Genomic DNA, 13,046 nt, shown 5'->3' with positions numbered 1-13,046 from the left:
CATATTACATAAGTATTGCAATAATTTTTTTGAAGTGCTATTTTTAAAAAAAAAAAAAGCTATTTTTTTAAAAAAAGAATCAGGGGTATTTTCTGAAATGATTCAGAAACTATAGTTAGTTAGTCACACAGTTATGTCCGACTCTTTGTGATCCCATGGACTGTAGCCTGCCCAGCTCCTCTTTTTTGAAATTCTCCAGGCAAGGGAGTACTGGAGTGGGTTGCCATTTCCTTCTCCAGGGGATTTTCCCAACCCAGGGATCGAACCTGGGTCTCCTGCATTACAGGCATATTCTTTACCAACTGAGCCACCAGGGAAGATTCAGACACGATATCATTCTGTAATTACAACCCAACTGGTGAATCATCTGTCTTAATCTTGATATTTCTATCAATACTGCCCAATTACCAGTCATGACTGAAACTGGTGGCCATAGTCAGCATTAACAGATTCTTGAACCTCTGTCAAATCAATCCCTAGGGATCAATTTTGCTTATTTTTTAAGAAAATAGAATATTTGTTGGCTAATATATTTAAATAATTTATAATAAACAAGTAAAAAAGGCAAGGAAAATGTTTAAAAAATCTAGATTTACATCTTTTGAATTTCATAGAAAACAATTTAGTAAATGCTATTTGTTCTATTTATAGCTATATGATAGTTAGTTGCAACATCAGGTTATATTTTTTACAAATGGATAGCACTAAGTAAATCTAGACAACATATTAAAAAGCAGAGACATTACTTTGCCAACAAAGGGCCATCTAGTCAAAGCTATGGTTTTTCCAGTAGTCGTGCATGGATGTGAGAGTTGGACTATAAAGAAAGCTTAGCGCTGAAGAACTGATGCTTTTGAACTGTGGTGTTGGAGAAGACTCTTGAGAGTCCCTTGCACTGCAAGGAGATCCAACCAGTCCATCCTAAAGGAGACCAGTCCTGGGTGTTCATTGGAAGGACTGGTGTTGAAGCTGAAACTCTGATACTTTGGCCACGTGATGTAAAGAGCTGATTCATTTGAAAAGGCCCTGATGCTGGGAAAGATTGAGGGCAGGAAGAGAAGGGGACCACAGAAGATGAGATGGTTGGATGGTGTCACCAGCTCAATGGAGATGAGCTTGTGTAAACTCCAGGAGTTGATGATGGACAGGGAGGCCTGGCGTGCTGCAGTCCATGGGGTCACAAAGAATCAGACACGACTGTGCAACTGAACTGAACTGATCAGAAGTAAACCTACTATTGCATTTTTCCTTGCATATAAAGTTATAGCACTAACGTATATCATCAGTTTTTTGAAAGAAACTGTAAATAATGGCAACCTTCTCCATGCAAGGTGCAAGACAAGGCCTTTAAGGGCAGAGGAGCATAATATGCAGGGATTCAAAAAGTCATGCCTTTGTCTTACCCTCAGTTATTCTACATGAAAAAAAAAATGTTCATCACACAGAGTTACAGAAGTGCAATAGAAACAAAATGAGGAGATTGGGTCCTGTTAACACAGGAGATGCTTTCTAATAATGATTTGGTAATGATGTATACAAAAAGTTAATTGTACTCAAAGGTAACTGTTTTAACACTGACAGCATTTTTGTACCAATGCCACCAAAATCCTTTAATAAGTTTTTAGAAAGTGAATCACTTTTACAAAAATGTAATATCCATGAAGAAGCAAATAGGGAATGGTTCTCAAATTTTAATTTTAAATAATGCTATCTATGTGAAATAGCCATGCTATCAAATCCCTTTGACACTTCAAACATCCCTGCTTAGATTAAGTTCAAGGTTAGCCTACCTTGTACTGAAATTCTTAGCTAAAAACAATAGCCACAGTATTAAAAAATGTAGCTAAAAATTTGAGGACAAAACAATTTAAATTTTAAAAGACCAGGTCTCTGTTTATGTCTGATTGCATGTATTTAGTAATTATGCTAAAAAATCCTGTGGATTTTTAGTATATAATAACAACAAGATTTTGAAGTTAAGAGGAGGATAATAAAAATACAAAAACAGATTTTTAAAAAATAAATCAATTTCATAAAATTGTTCACATGTCAAGACTGAGCTTCACAGAGGTTAGCAACCTGCCTTTAATCACACTATTAGGAAGCGATTAACCAGGATTTTGACCCATGTCTGTTTGATTCCTTTTTCATGTTCCTAACCACCTTGCTGTATTGTTCTAAGTATAAGAAAACAAGCTTAAACAAAACTCTTCTGTGACATTTCATTGCATTTGTTCAGTGGAGAGGTCCCACATGGTGGCTGCCTATTATGTCAAATTGTGCCCAGGGTATATTCTATTTGGCTGGCAAATTACTCCTTTCCCACTTCATTCATCCCTGGGTCTGAAGGTATTTGAGTTGCAACCTCTGAGATAGTGTGGCCTTCCTTGATGGCTCAGTAGTAAAGAAATCCCCTACGATGCAGGAGACATAGGAGTCTGGATTTAATCTCTGGTTCTGAAAGTTTCCCTGGCAGAGGAAATGGCAACCCACTCCAGTATTCTCTCCTGGAAAATTCCATCGACAGAGGAGCCTAGAGGGCTACAGTCTATAAGTTTGCAAAGAGTCGGACACGACTGAGTGCACATGCATACTCTGAAATAGTGTGGTCTGTATTTCAAATTATTTTTTGAAGTATTTCTCCTATTGTACTTGTTACTCAGAATAAACCAAAAGGTTAACAGGAGATGCAGTGCTATGCGCATACCTAGAAAATTTAAATAACTCACCAAGGAACACGTGTAAAATAGTTGAAAGAGCACCAGCTCTGACATGGATCCTCATTCGACTTTGGGAAGGTTTCTGAAATGGTCTGTGCCTCAGGTTCATCACCTATAGAATGGAGTCTGTATTACCTTTCTCACAGCATGTGGTGATACTTAAATGAGATTACACAGATAAACCCTCCAACAGAATGTCTATCATGTAACAGACTCTCAATAAAAACTTTTTTCTGTTGTTAATGATTCAGGACCAAGTTAAAATGTGTTAAGAAATGAGGTCAGTAGATAAGATAATAAAGCTCCCTTCTGCTCTCTCTCCTGGGTATGATCCTACTCACCACTGTGAATACCGATTAGAAGCTTAATTAAAATGGAAGAGTAAGATCAATATATTCTTGGACTAAATGAAAAGAGAATCAATGTTTAACTAGATTTTTAATTATAAAAATGAATATATGCTTATGGCAAAGTGAAATCCAAAGATTAATAGGATCAAATCTACAAGTCATCTGACTCAAATCTCCAACAACACACCAGAAATAATTACTGCTGGTAACATTTGTACTCCTATACTTTCCATGTTCTTTCTAAGCATTTTTATAAAGTAACAATAATGTATGCTAGCATTTATATGAAGCTATTTATAGAAAACATTAAAATAAATACATATTTACATATATATAGACATACATATTTAGAGAATTGCTTTATGTTAGATAAAGTAATTATACCATCTGTGTACTACTCCATAATTCAGAATTATTTGGTCATCTTTAAACCATTTGAACTATTATAAATAATACTGCAATAAACACAAATCTTTGCATATGTCTAAAGCTCAATCTGCAGAATACATTCTAAAGGTAAGTCTCAGACATGTCATTCTTAATTTTGATAGGTTTTGCCAACTGTACTCAAAAATTGGCTTAGCCCCCCAACAGTGTATGAGTGCCTACTCATTCACAATACTCCATTATTGTTTAATATTGCATAGTTTGAAAGAAAAAAAAATATTATCTTGTTGAATTGCCTCAATAATTTGTGAGGCTGAAAATAATTTTTTGGCCTGTGTAAATCTTTTTCTGTGAACCACGATTAACTCTTTTTTATATATTTTCTTAATTTGTGAGAAATTTTGCAAATAAAGAAAATAACCTTTCTAAAGCATGGCTAATAAAATTAATCTTTTAAAGCACTGCAATATTTTCTTATATTATTCTTTGTCCTTTGTGTTTCCTTAACAACTTCTAAGTACTTTTAAGCTAATTTTATTTGTCATTTTACTCATGATTCGCTTGCTCCTTGAAAGAAAACCTACAACCAACCTAGAGAGCATATTAAAAAGCAGAGACATTACTTTGCTGACAAAGGTCCATCTAGTCAAATCTATGGTTTTGCCAGTAGTCATGTATGGATATGAAATTTGGACCATAAAGAAAGCTGAGCACCGAAGAATTGATGCTTTTGAACTGTGATGTTGGAGAAGACTGAGAGTAACTTAGACAGCCAGGAGATCAAACTAGTCAATCCTAAAGGAAATCAGTTCTGAACATTCATTGGAAAGACTGAAGCTGAAGCTGAAACTCCAATATTTAGGCCACCTGATGCAAAGAACAGACCCATTTGAAAAGACCCTGATGCTGGGAAAAATCGAAGGCGGGAGGAGAAGGGGATGACAGAGGATGAGATGGTTGAATGGCATCACCAACTCGATGGACATGAGTTTGAGCAAGCTCCGGGAGTTGGTGATGGACAGGGAGGCCTGGCATGCTGCGGTTTATGGGGTCGCAAAGAGTCAGACACAACAGAGCAATTGAACTGAACTGAACTTACTCATGATTTGAGATACTGGTTCATTTGCAGAAAGACCTTTCCCACTCAAGATTATTTTTTAAATCAATTCATATATATATATATATATGAACTCCATCTGCGATTTCATTTTGGAGAATCTAATGGTATAGAAATGCAGTAGTTTAATTTTTTCCATGATATACAGTTCTCTCAGCACAAATTGAAGATTTCCCCATTGATTTGCAATTGCTCATGTTCTAAACTCTTATACACAATGTGTTTATATTTTAACTCTATTCTGTTTATTAATTTTCCTTTTTGTTTTTGGACCTTTATTATATATGTTAGCTTTAAATGTATCAGATGCGCTTAATTGTTCATATTGCTCCACTTTCATGAAATTTTTTTCATCCCACTCCAGTACTCTTGCCTGGAAAATCCCATGGATGGAGGAGCCTGGTAGGCTGCAGTCCATGGAGTCGCTAAGAGTCGGACATGACTGAGCAACTTCACTTCCACTTTTCGCTTTCGCGCACTGGAGAAGGAAATGGCAACCCAGTCCAGTGTTCTTGCCTGGAGAATCCCAGGGAAGGGTGAGCCTGGTGGGCTGCCGTCTCTGGGGCCGCACAGAGTCGGACACGACTGAAGCGACTTAGCAGCAGCAGCAGCAATCTCATATTCTATCATATTCTAAAAGAATTTTGTTGAATGAAAATAAAGTCTGATTGATTATTTTGAGAGACTGTGTGGCATATTTAGGTTCCCTGGGTTATTATTAGCTGTGTGAATATGAGAAAGTTATTTAAATGCCCTGTACTGCAGTTTCCTCGTCATACAATGGCCATAATGCTTAGATTTTTTCATAACATGTTTATGAAGATCATTGGGAAACAAAAGTAAAACACTTAATATTATGCCTAGCATATGGTAAACATTATAAATTTTGGTGATTCTATCATTGTTTATAATTTATAGAATGGTTTAGGAAAATTGGCATATCTACAATATTAGGCTTTCTACACTTGAATGGGTTTTAGCCTTCCATGAATTCAAAGCAGGCTTCTTTTAAATAATTTTCTAGGGATTTAAATTTCTATTTAAAACTTTCTTATTTAATCCATCATTGAGTTTTCTGTCCCTCTCAGAGAAATTTAAAGCTATTTCAAGACCACAATTATGTCATAATACTAATATAAGCATTTGATTTTTATTACAGAACTTTAAAAATTTTGTTATTTTAAAAATAAAAAATTTTCATTTAAATAGGATCTCAAAGGTTATGTTCAGCTCATTTTGAAAGTTTTTCTCTGCTATTAGACATTATATTTTCTAAAATATTAATTTTATTGATCACTGCTTAAATTTTCCTACCATGTACAACAATCCCTGGGTTTATTCTTCTGTGTGTCCTAGACATAATTATGTCATTAAAAGTAATGATAAATTATTGACAAAATAACAATTAGCTTATTTTTAAAGTTTTTATACTTATATATTTCTTCCAATTACTTGAATAAAATTTAAGCATATCAGTTATCACTAAAGACACCTTCTCTTTTCTGGTACTCATATTTATATTCTGACTAATCTAATTACATTGGCTAGGTTTTTAGGAAAGTATCAGAAACTTTTATACTTTCATAAGTTTTATATTGCAAGTATGATAACTGAAATCCTTCTATAGAGATTGTCTTTAACAGCATTGTTTCCAATATTTCACCATTTAACACAATAGGAATTATTATAAGTATTTCACCACTTAACACAATAGGATTTGTAATATGTATTTTATAATATTTAGCATATATCTATTATATACTGATGAATTTTTCTTATAAATAAACACCAAAATTTATTATGTTTACATAGATTGTTGTATAAATTTTAATATTTTCTCCTCCAATGATCTGTCAGATCTATATGACAGATTTTTAAATATTAAACATTTTAACTCCTTTTTATGCAATTCTACCTTCTTTAGTGAGAGAAACAAAAAGGAAAGTGAAAAAGAGAGACAAAGAGTATGATAAGGAGGAGGATATATTTTATACATGACTATCCTTCTATTAAATGCATCTGGTCACTAATCTAGATTGCCATGAGAAATATCAATAACCTAAGATATGCAGGGGAGAAGGAAATGGCTACTCACTCCAGTTCTTGCCTGGAGAATCACTTGGATAGAAGAGCCTGGTGGGCTGCTGTCCATGGTGTTGCACAGAGTCAGACATGACTGAAGCGACTTAGCAAAAACAACAACAACAGATATGCAGATGACACCACCCTTATGGCAGAAAGTGAAGAAGAACTAAAGAGTCTCTTGATGAAAGTGAAAGAGGAGAGTGAAAAAGTTGGCTTAAAACCCAACATTCAGAAAACTAAGATCATGACATCTGGTCCCATCACTTCATGGCAAATAGATGGGGAAACAGTGACAGACTTTATTTTGAGGGGCTCCAAAATCACTGCAGATGGTGAATGCAGCCATGAAATTAAGACACTTGCTCCTTGGAAGAAAAGTCATGGTCAACCTAGAGAGCATATTAAAAAGCAGAGACATTACTTTGCCAGCGAAAGTCCATCTAGTCAAAGTTATAGTTTTTCCAGTAGTCATGTATGGATGTGAGAGTTGGACTATGAAGGAAACTGAGAGCTGAAGAATTGATTATTTTGAACTGTGGTGTTGGAGAAGACTCTTGAGAGTCCCTTGGACTGCAAGGAGATCCAACCAGTCCATCCTAAAGGAAATCAGTCCTGAATATTCATTGGAAAGACTGATGCTGAAGCTGAAGCTCCAGCACTTTGGCCACCTGATGTGAAGAACTGGCTCATTTGAAAAGACCCTGATGCTGGGAAATATTGAAGGCAGGAGGAGAAGGGGATGACAAAGGATGAGATTTTTGGATGGTATCACTGACTTGATGGACATCAGTTTGAGTATGCTCTGGGAGTAGGTGATGGACAGGGAAGCCTGGTGTGCTGCAGTCCATGTGATTGCAAAGAGTCGGACAAGACTGAGTGACTGAACTGAACTGAGTCACTAACCTGTGCAACATGGAAATGCAATTAAGTTGGAATTTTAAAATCTATATATTTTTTCTAATGACTCCAAAATATACCATGAATGCTCATCATTATATTTAGTAATAAGTATTAAAAAATATTAAATCAACATATTTTTTACCCAGAAATTTTTGTTTAAAATTAGTCAGAGGAGAAAATTACAACAATTCATAGAGCAGCCAAGAGCGAAAATGACTGAATCTAATAGAAAAGATCGTCTACAACAAAGATAAAAGTGAGAAACCACAAGACAGGTAGGAGGGGCAAAGTTACAGTATAGTGAAGGCCACAGGTGAGTGACCCATAAATGGGCGAATTAGTACAACTGCAGAAGTTCTCCCCAAGGAGAGAGTTCCGAAGTTCACATCTGATTCCCCAGTCTAGGGGGCTGGGGAGCCCTGTGCTGGGAAGATGAACTCTGGCCTTAAATGTTTGGCTTTAAAGGCCACTGAGGGTCACTTTCAGGAGACGCAGAGTTCTGTGGGAAATACAGACTTTTTTTTTAAAGAGCACACCCATATCTCACATGCTCTTGGACCCAGGGCAGAAGCTGTAACTTTAAAGAAGCTTGGAACAGATGGGGAAACCCCAGCCCTGGCATATCCTGGACCCTGATTCCACCCCCAGATCCAGCACTAAACCCAGGACCCACGAGGGTTCTATAGTCAGCCACCTTGTGACCTGACCCCTCCAATCAGCGGCCAGCAGCCTTCACACAAGATAAGGTCTGGCAATCAACCAGACAGACTTAGCAAAGAATAACAAATTGCCCACAGTAGTCATCCCACCATAGTAGAAGGACCCACACAGCCCACATAAAGGGCATCCCAAGAGCATAGAGCTCTAATGATGAGAAGGGAGTGTGCTGCTAAGATGTTTGGTACATAAAGCCACTTCTTCATGGTTATGAAACATATGCAAAGTGCCAGATACATAGAAATAAAAACAACAAACTAGGCAAAATTAGGTGATGGAAGAACATATTCCAAATGAAGGAATAATATAAAACTCCAGAAGAAGAATTAAGTGAAGAGGAGATAGGCATCTGCATTTCAAGGCAATGATGGTAAAGATAATCAAAGAACTTAAGAGAAAAGAGGTGCACAGAGCAACAAAAGCAAATACAAACAAATGGGGCTGGGGCTATCATAGAATGTAAAAGCTTGTACATAGCAAAAGAACACATAAAAAAGCAGCCTACTGAATGGGAGAAAAATACTTGCAAATTATATATCTGAAAAGGATCTAATATTCAACATCTATAAAGAACTCATACTATTCAACAACAACAACAAAAATCCGATTTATAAATGGGCAAACCTTGAACAGACAGTTTTCCAAAGAGATACAGATGGCCAACAAGTATAAAAGATGTTCAAAATTATTAATCCACAGAGAAATGCAAATCAAAACCACAATGAGATATCACCTCATACCTGTTTGAATGATTATTATCAGAAAAAAAAAAACCCAAGAGATGAGTATTGGGGAAGATGTGAATAAAAGAATCCTTGTGCACTATTAGTGGGAATTAAATCATGCAGCTATTACAGAAAACAATATAGTTTCCTCTAAGAAAAACACAATCTGATATTAAAACACTAGAAATAATAAATCAACAGGAAATGAAATGCAAATATGAAAAGATGCTCAACTTCATTAACAGTTCAGAAATGCAAAGTTGAACAAAAGGGAAGTATGATTTGTTACCGTTTTAGTAAAATTTAACAAATACCCTGTATTGGTGATGATGCAAGGAAACAGGTACTCTCATAAATTCTTGGTAGGAATATGATCGGCATAGTGGCAATTTCAGTGTTTCAAACTCAATGGGAAGAACCAATAAAAAATTTTTGTTTTTACTTTGGCATTAAGTTTCATTTCCTGGATTTGATCCTACAAAAACACTGGCACATATATATATATTATTTGTAATGGTAAAAAACTAGAGCAAATTTAAACACTTATTAATAAATCAGGACATAAGCTTATCATGAAATACTTTGTCAAAGGGAATGATGTAGTAATATCTATTGAGCCATGTGAGCGAGATGTGAAGTAATATCCAAGACATAATTTTAAAATCAAAGAGCAAGTTGTAGAAGAATAGCTTACTGTGATGCCATTTATGATATTTAAAAAGATCCCTAAGTTTAAATGTTTGTGTCCCTATTAAAAATAACTGGATAAATACACACCAAACTATTAGCAGTAATTACTTTTGAGGAACTAGGCTAAGAGAGGCAGTGGAAGTTAAAATAACCCGATTTTAAATTTATTATTTGACTTGTTTATATCTATCTGGTATTTCACATATTAATTTATAATTTCAAAAACTACTTACAGTTAGAAAATTGTAATTTATCAATGATTAATAATAGAAAAGAACGCTAACATGCCAAGTCTGGTTGACCACAGCTTTGGCAACATCTATGTCTTTGAAAAATGGAACAGGCAACATTTTTGAGACAGTCTTAATTGTGCATATCTTAAAAATATGCTGATCAGAAGGGAACAAGAGGTGGAGGTTAATAAGAGGCTGAGAGTAAGCGGAAGTAGGGGACATGAGGTCTTTTTTAAACCCCTTGTAGCTAATGAAAGACCAAGAAAGGTAAGAGCAAAGAGAGTGCATCTATACCTAGAAAATCAGGAGCTTTTGAAAGGAGGAGGAGAGGTTCCACATGCATAGTCTACCAAATAAAGGAATTTGGATCCCCAGCCCCAAGCCATAGAGAAGCCATTTATGGAGTAGTTACAAACTGACTTCAGGTACTAAAGTCCCAGATTTACTTTATTATCACACCTCTCCCCTGCCTCTTTTATCCTGCAGTTAGAACTCCCTAACTGTAAGCATCTCCTTCACTTTGCACACCTTTGCCCACTAGTAGCAAATGAGTTTGGAGAAGGCAATGGCAACCCACTCCAGTACTCTTGCCTGGAAAATTCCATGGATGGAGGAGCCTGGTGGGCTGCAGTTCATGGGGTCGCTAAGAGTCAGACACGACTGAGCAGCTTCACTTTCACTTTTCACTTTCATGCAGTGGATAAGGAAATGGCAACCCACTCCAGTGTTCTTGCCTGGAGAATCCCAGGGACAGGGGAGCCTGGTGGGCTGCCGTCTGTGGGGTAGCACAGAGTCGGACACAACTGACCCAACTTAGCAGCAGCAGCAGCAAATGAGTTGGCTAGAGAATGTACTGGTACAAAACCACAAGAACAGAAGAAAGGAGGCATACATTTCTAGCTGAGCACTGCTTCAGTCTCATAGTCTCTGTCCCCAGTGTGATGTTCTTACAACAAAAAAATCCAGTGAGCCAAGTCTCAAATAATGGCAGGCTGGCCATAATTGAAAACTATAAATTATTTTAACAACATTTACGAGAATTCCCTGTGACATCCCAAGAAGACTTCTTAGATGTTTGCTATGGTAAACAGTAAATAATAAACTGAGCTGAAAAGCAAAACAGTCTATTCTTCAAGCTATTTCTGACACTTAAGAACTAATTAGAAATATAAAAAATATGAAATTTAATTTCAGATATTATATAAATCAAGAATCTAAAAAAACTAATCATGCATACACACTATATTTGACCAGTAGCCATGACATTTGATTGTTCTCCAGTTGAGACGACTAAATGAAAAATTCACCCTCCTGTGACCATCTTTGAAAACCAGCAACAGCTTAATATAATCTTCCATGTGATATCTTCTTGAGCAAGGCCATTTTAATTTCCAAATTTGATCTTGAGCAACATATATTTCTCCACCAACCATGACTCCTCAGATACTTCTTAATTATCATAGTTAATTATCATCACTATGACCATCATCATCACCTTCAGTTCACAGCATTACATCAGCAGATGAGAAATCCAAGCTATCATGGAGGCTATTCTTTGGACTTTAGTAAGTAACAAATCCGGGCTTTCCCCGTGGCTTGGTGGTAAAGAATCCACCTGCAATGCAGGAGACTTAAAGAGACTTGGGCTTGATCCCTGGGTTGGGAAGATCCCCTGGAAATGGTAACCTACTCTAGTATTCTTGCCTGGAGAATCCCATGGACAGAGGAGCCTGGTGGGCTACAATCCATAGGGTCTCAAAGAGTAAGAAAGGACTGAAGCAACTGAGCACTCAAATAAGAATAATAAGGTAAACAGCATTATATAGGAGACAATTTAATTAAAAGCATAAAGACAACTCTAGGGAAGGAATAAAGAAGCAGTGCTTAATTTTTACCTAGTACCATTTAAATTTGTTATTTTTACCTCATATAATCTAATTTCCTTCATTTTTTAAAAAAATTTGGTCATTTTGTGTGTCTCTACAATTTAAATTGCGTTTAGAACCAAAGCAAAGAAAACTGTCTAACAGGTAGACACTACATACAGTAGGTCAGAGTTTGGGCACTAAAATCAAACTGCCTATTTTTAAAAAAAATTTATTGGAGTATAGTTGATTTACAACGTGGTATTAGTTTCAGGTGTACAGCAAAAGTGAATCAGTTATATTTATACGTGTGTGTGTCAGTTGCTCAGTCGTATCTGACTGCGACCCAATAGATTGGGACTCTCCAGGCCCCTCCATCTGTGGGATTTTCCAGGCAACGATACTGGAGTGGGTTGCCATTCCCTTCTCCAGGATATATATATATATCTCTCTCCACTCTTTTTTGTTTTAGATTCCTTTCCCATATAGGCCATTACAGAGTATTGAAGAGAGTTCCCTGTGCTATACAGCATGTTCTTATTAGTCAAACTCCCTATTTTTGATCTCAGCTTACCACTTGCTAGTGCGGAAGCTTAAGAAAAGTAACTATAATTCTAAACAGCATCTAGGATACAGGGTTAGTTCTGGAATTAAGAGAGCTGACTTGCAGTGACAACTCAGTTTAATGCCTGGCATTAGATTATTACTCCATGGGAATAGAAGTTCTGTCTGGCTCAGCACAATATTTTCAGTATTTAACATATCTTACAAGACCAGTTACTCAGAAAGTATATCACATGTTGGAATGTTTCTATGGAAACCCAGTTTGCCACATGTGCAGATTACTACATGTGGACTACGGTTTACTTGCATCAGGAGTGGAAAATCAGCTTTCAAAACCAAATTCTAGATCTCAATAACTGGGTCTTTTGAAACAATCATGTGAATAAACAAGGTCTTCCATCCCTAGACACCCACACTTTATTTTAATTAGTCTAAGGCTCCTAAATAACCCTGTCTCTCTGATTCATAGTTACATTTTGGGGCTGTAAGTCTAAGTAAGGGAACAAACTTGGCTTGGAGAAGTACCCTTTTCAAACTTGATCAAATGTCTCAAATCAACATTCCAGTTGAAAATCTCACATACATTTCATCAAAGTAGTGCTATCATTTGTTCTCAAATAGATATCAGGCAAATAATACCAGTCATAGATTTCAACATTTCATATAATTAAAATGTATGTCCGGATTGGGCCA

This window comes from Capra hircus, chromosome 2 (genome assembly GCF_001704415.2).
Source record: "Capra hircus breed San Clemente chromosome 2, ASM170441v1, whole genome shotgun sequence".
Classification (NCBI taxonomy): domain Eukaryota; kingdom Metazoa; phylum Chordata; class Mammalia; order Artiodactyla; family Bovidae; genus Capra; species Capra hircus.
The sequence above is the reverse complement of the archived record's forward strand: the minus strand, read 5'-3'. Positions refer to the sequence as shown.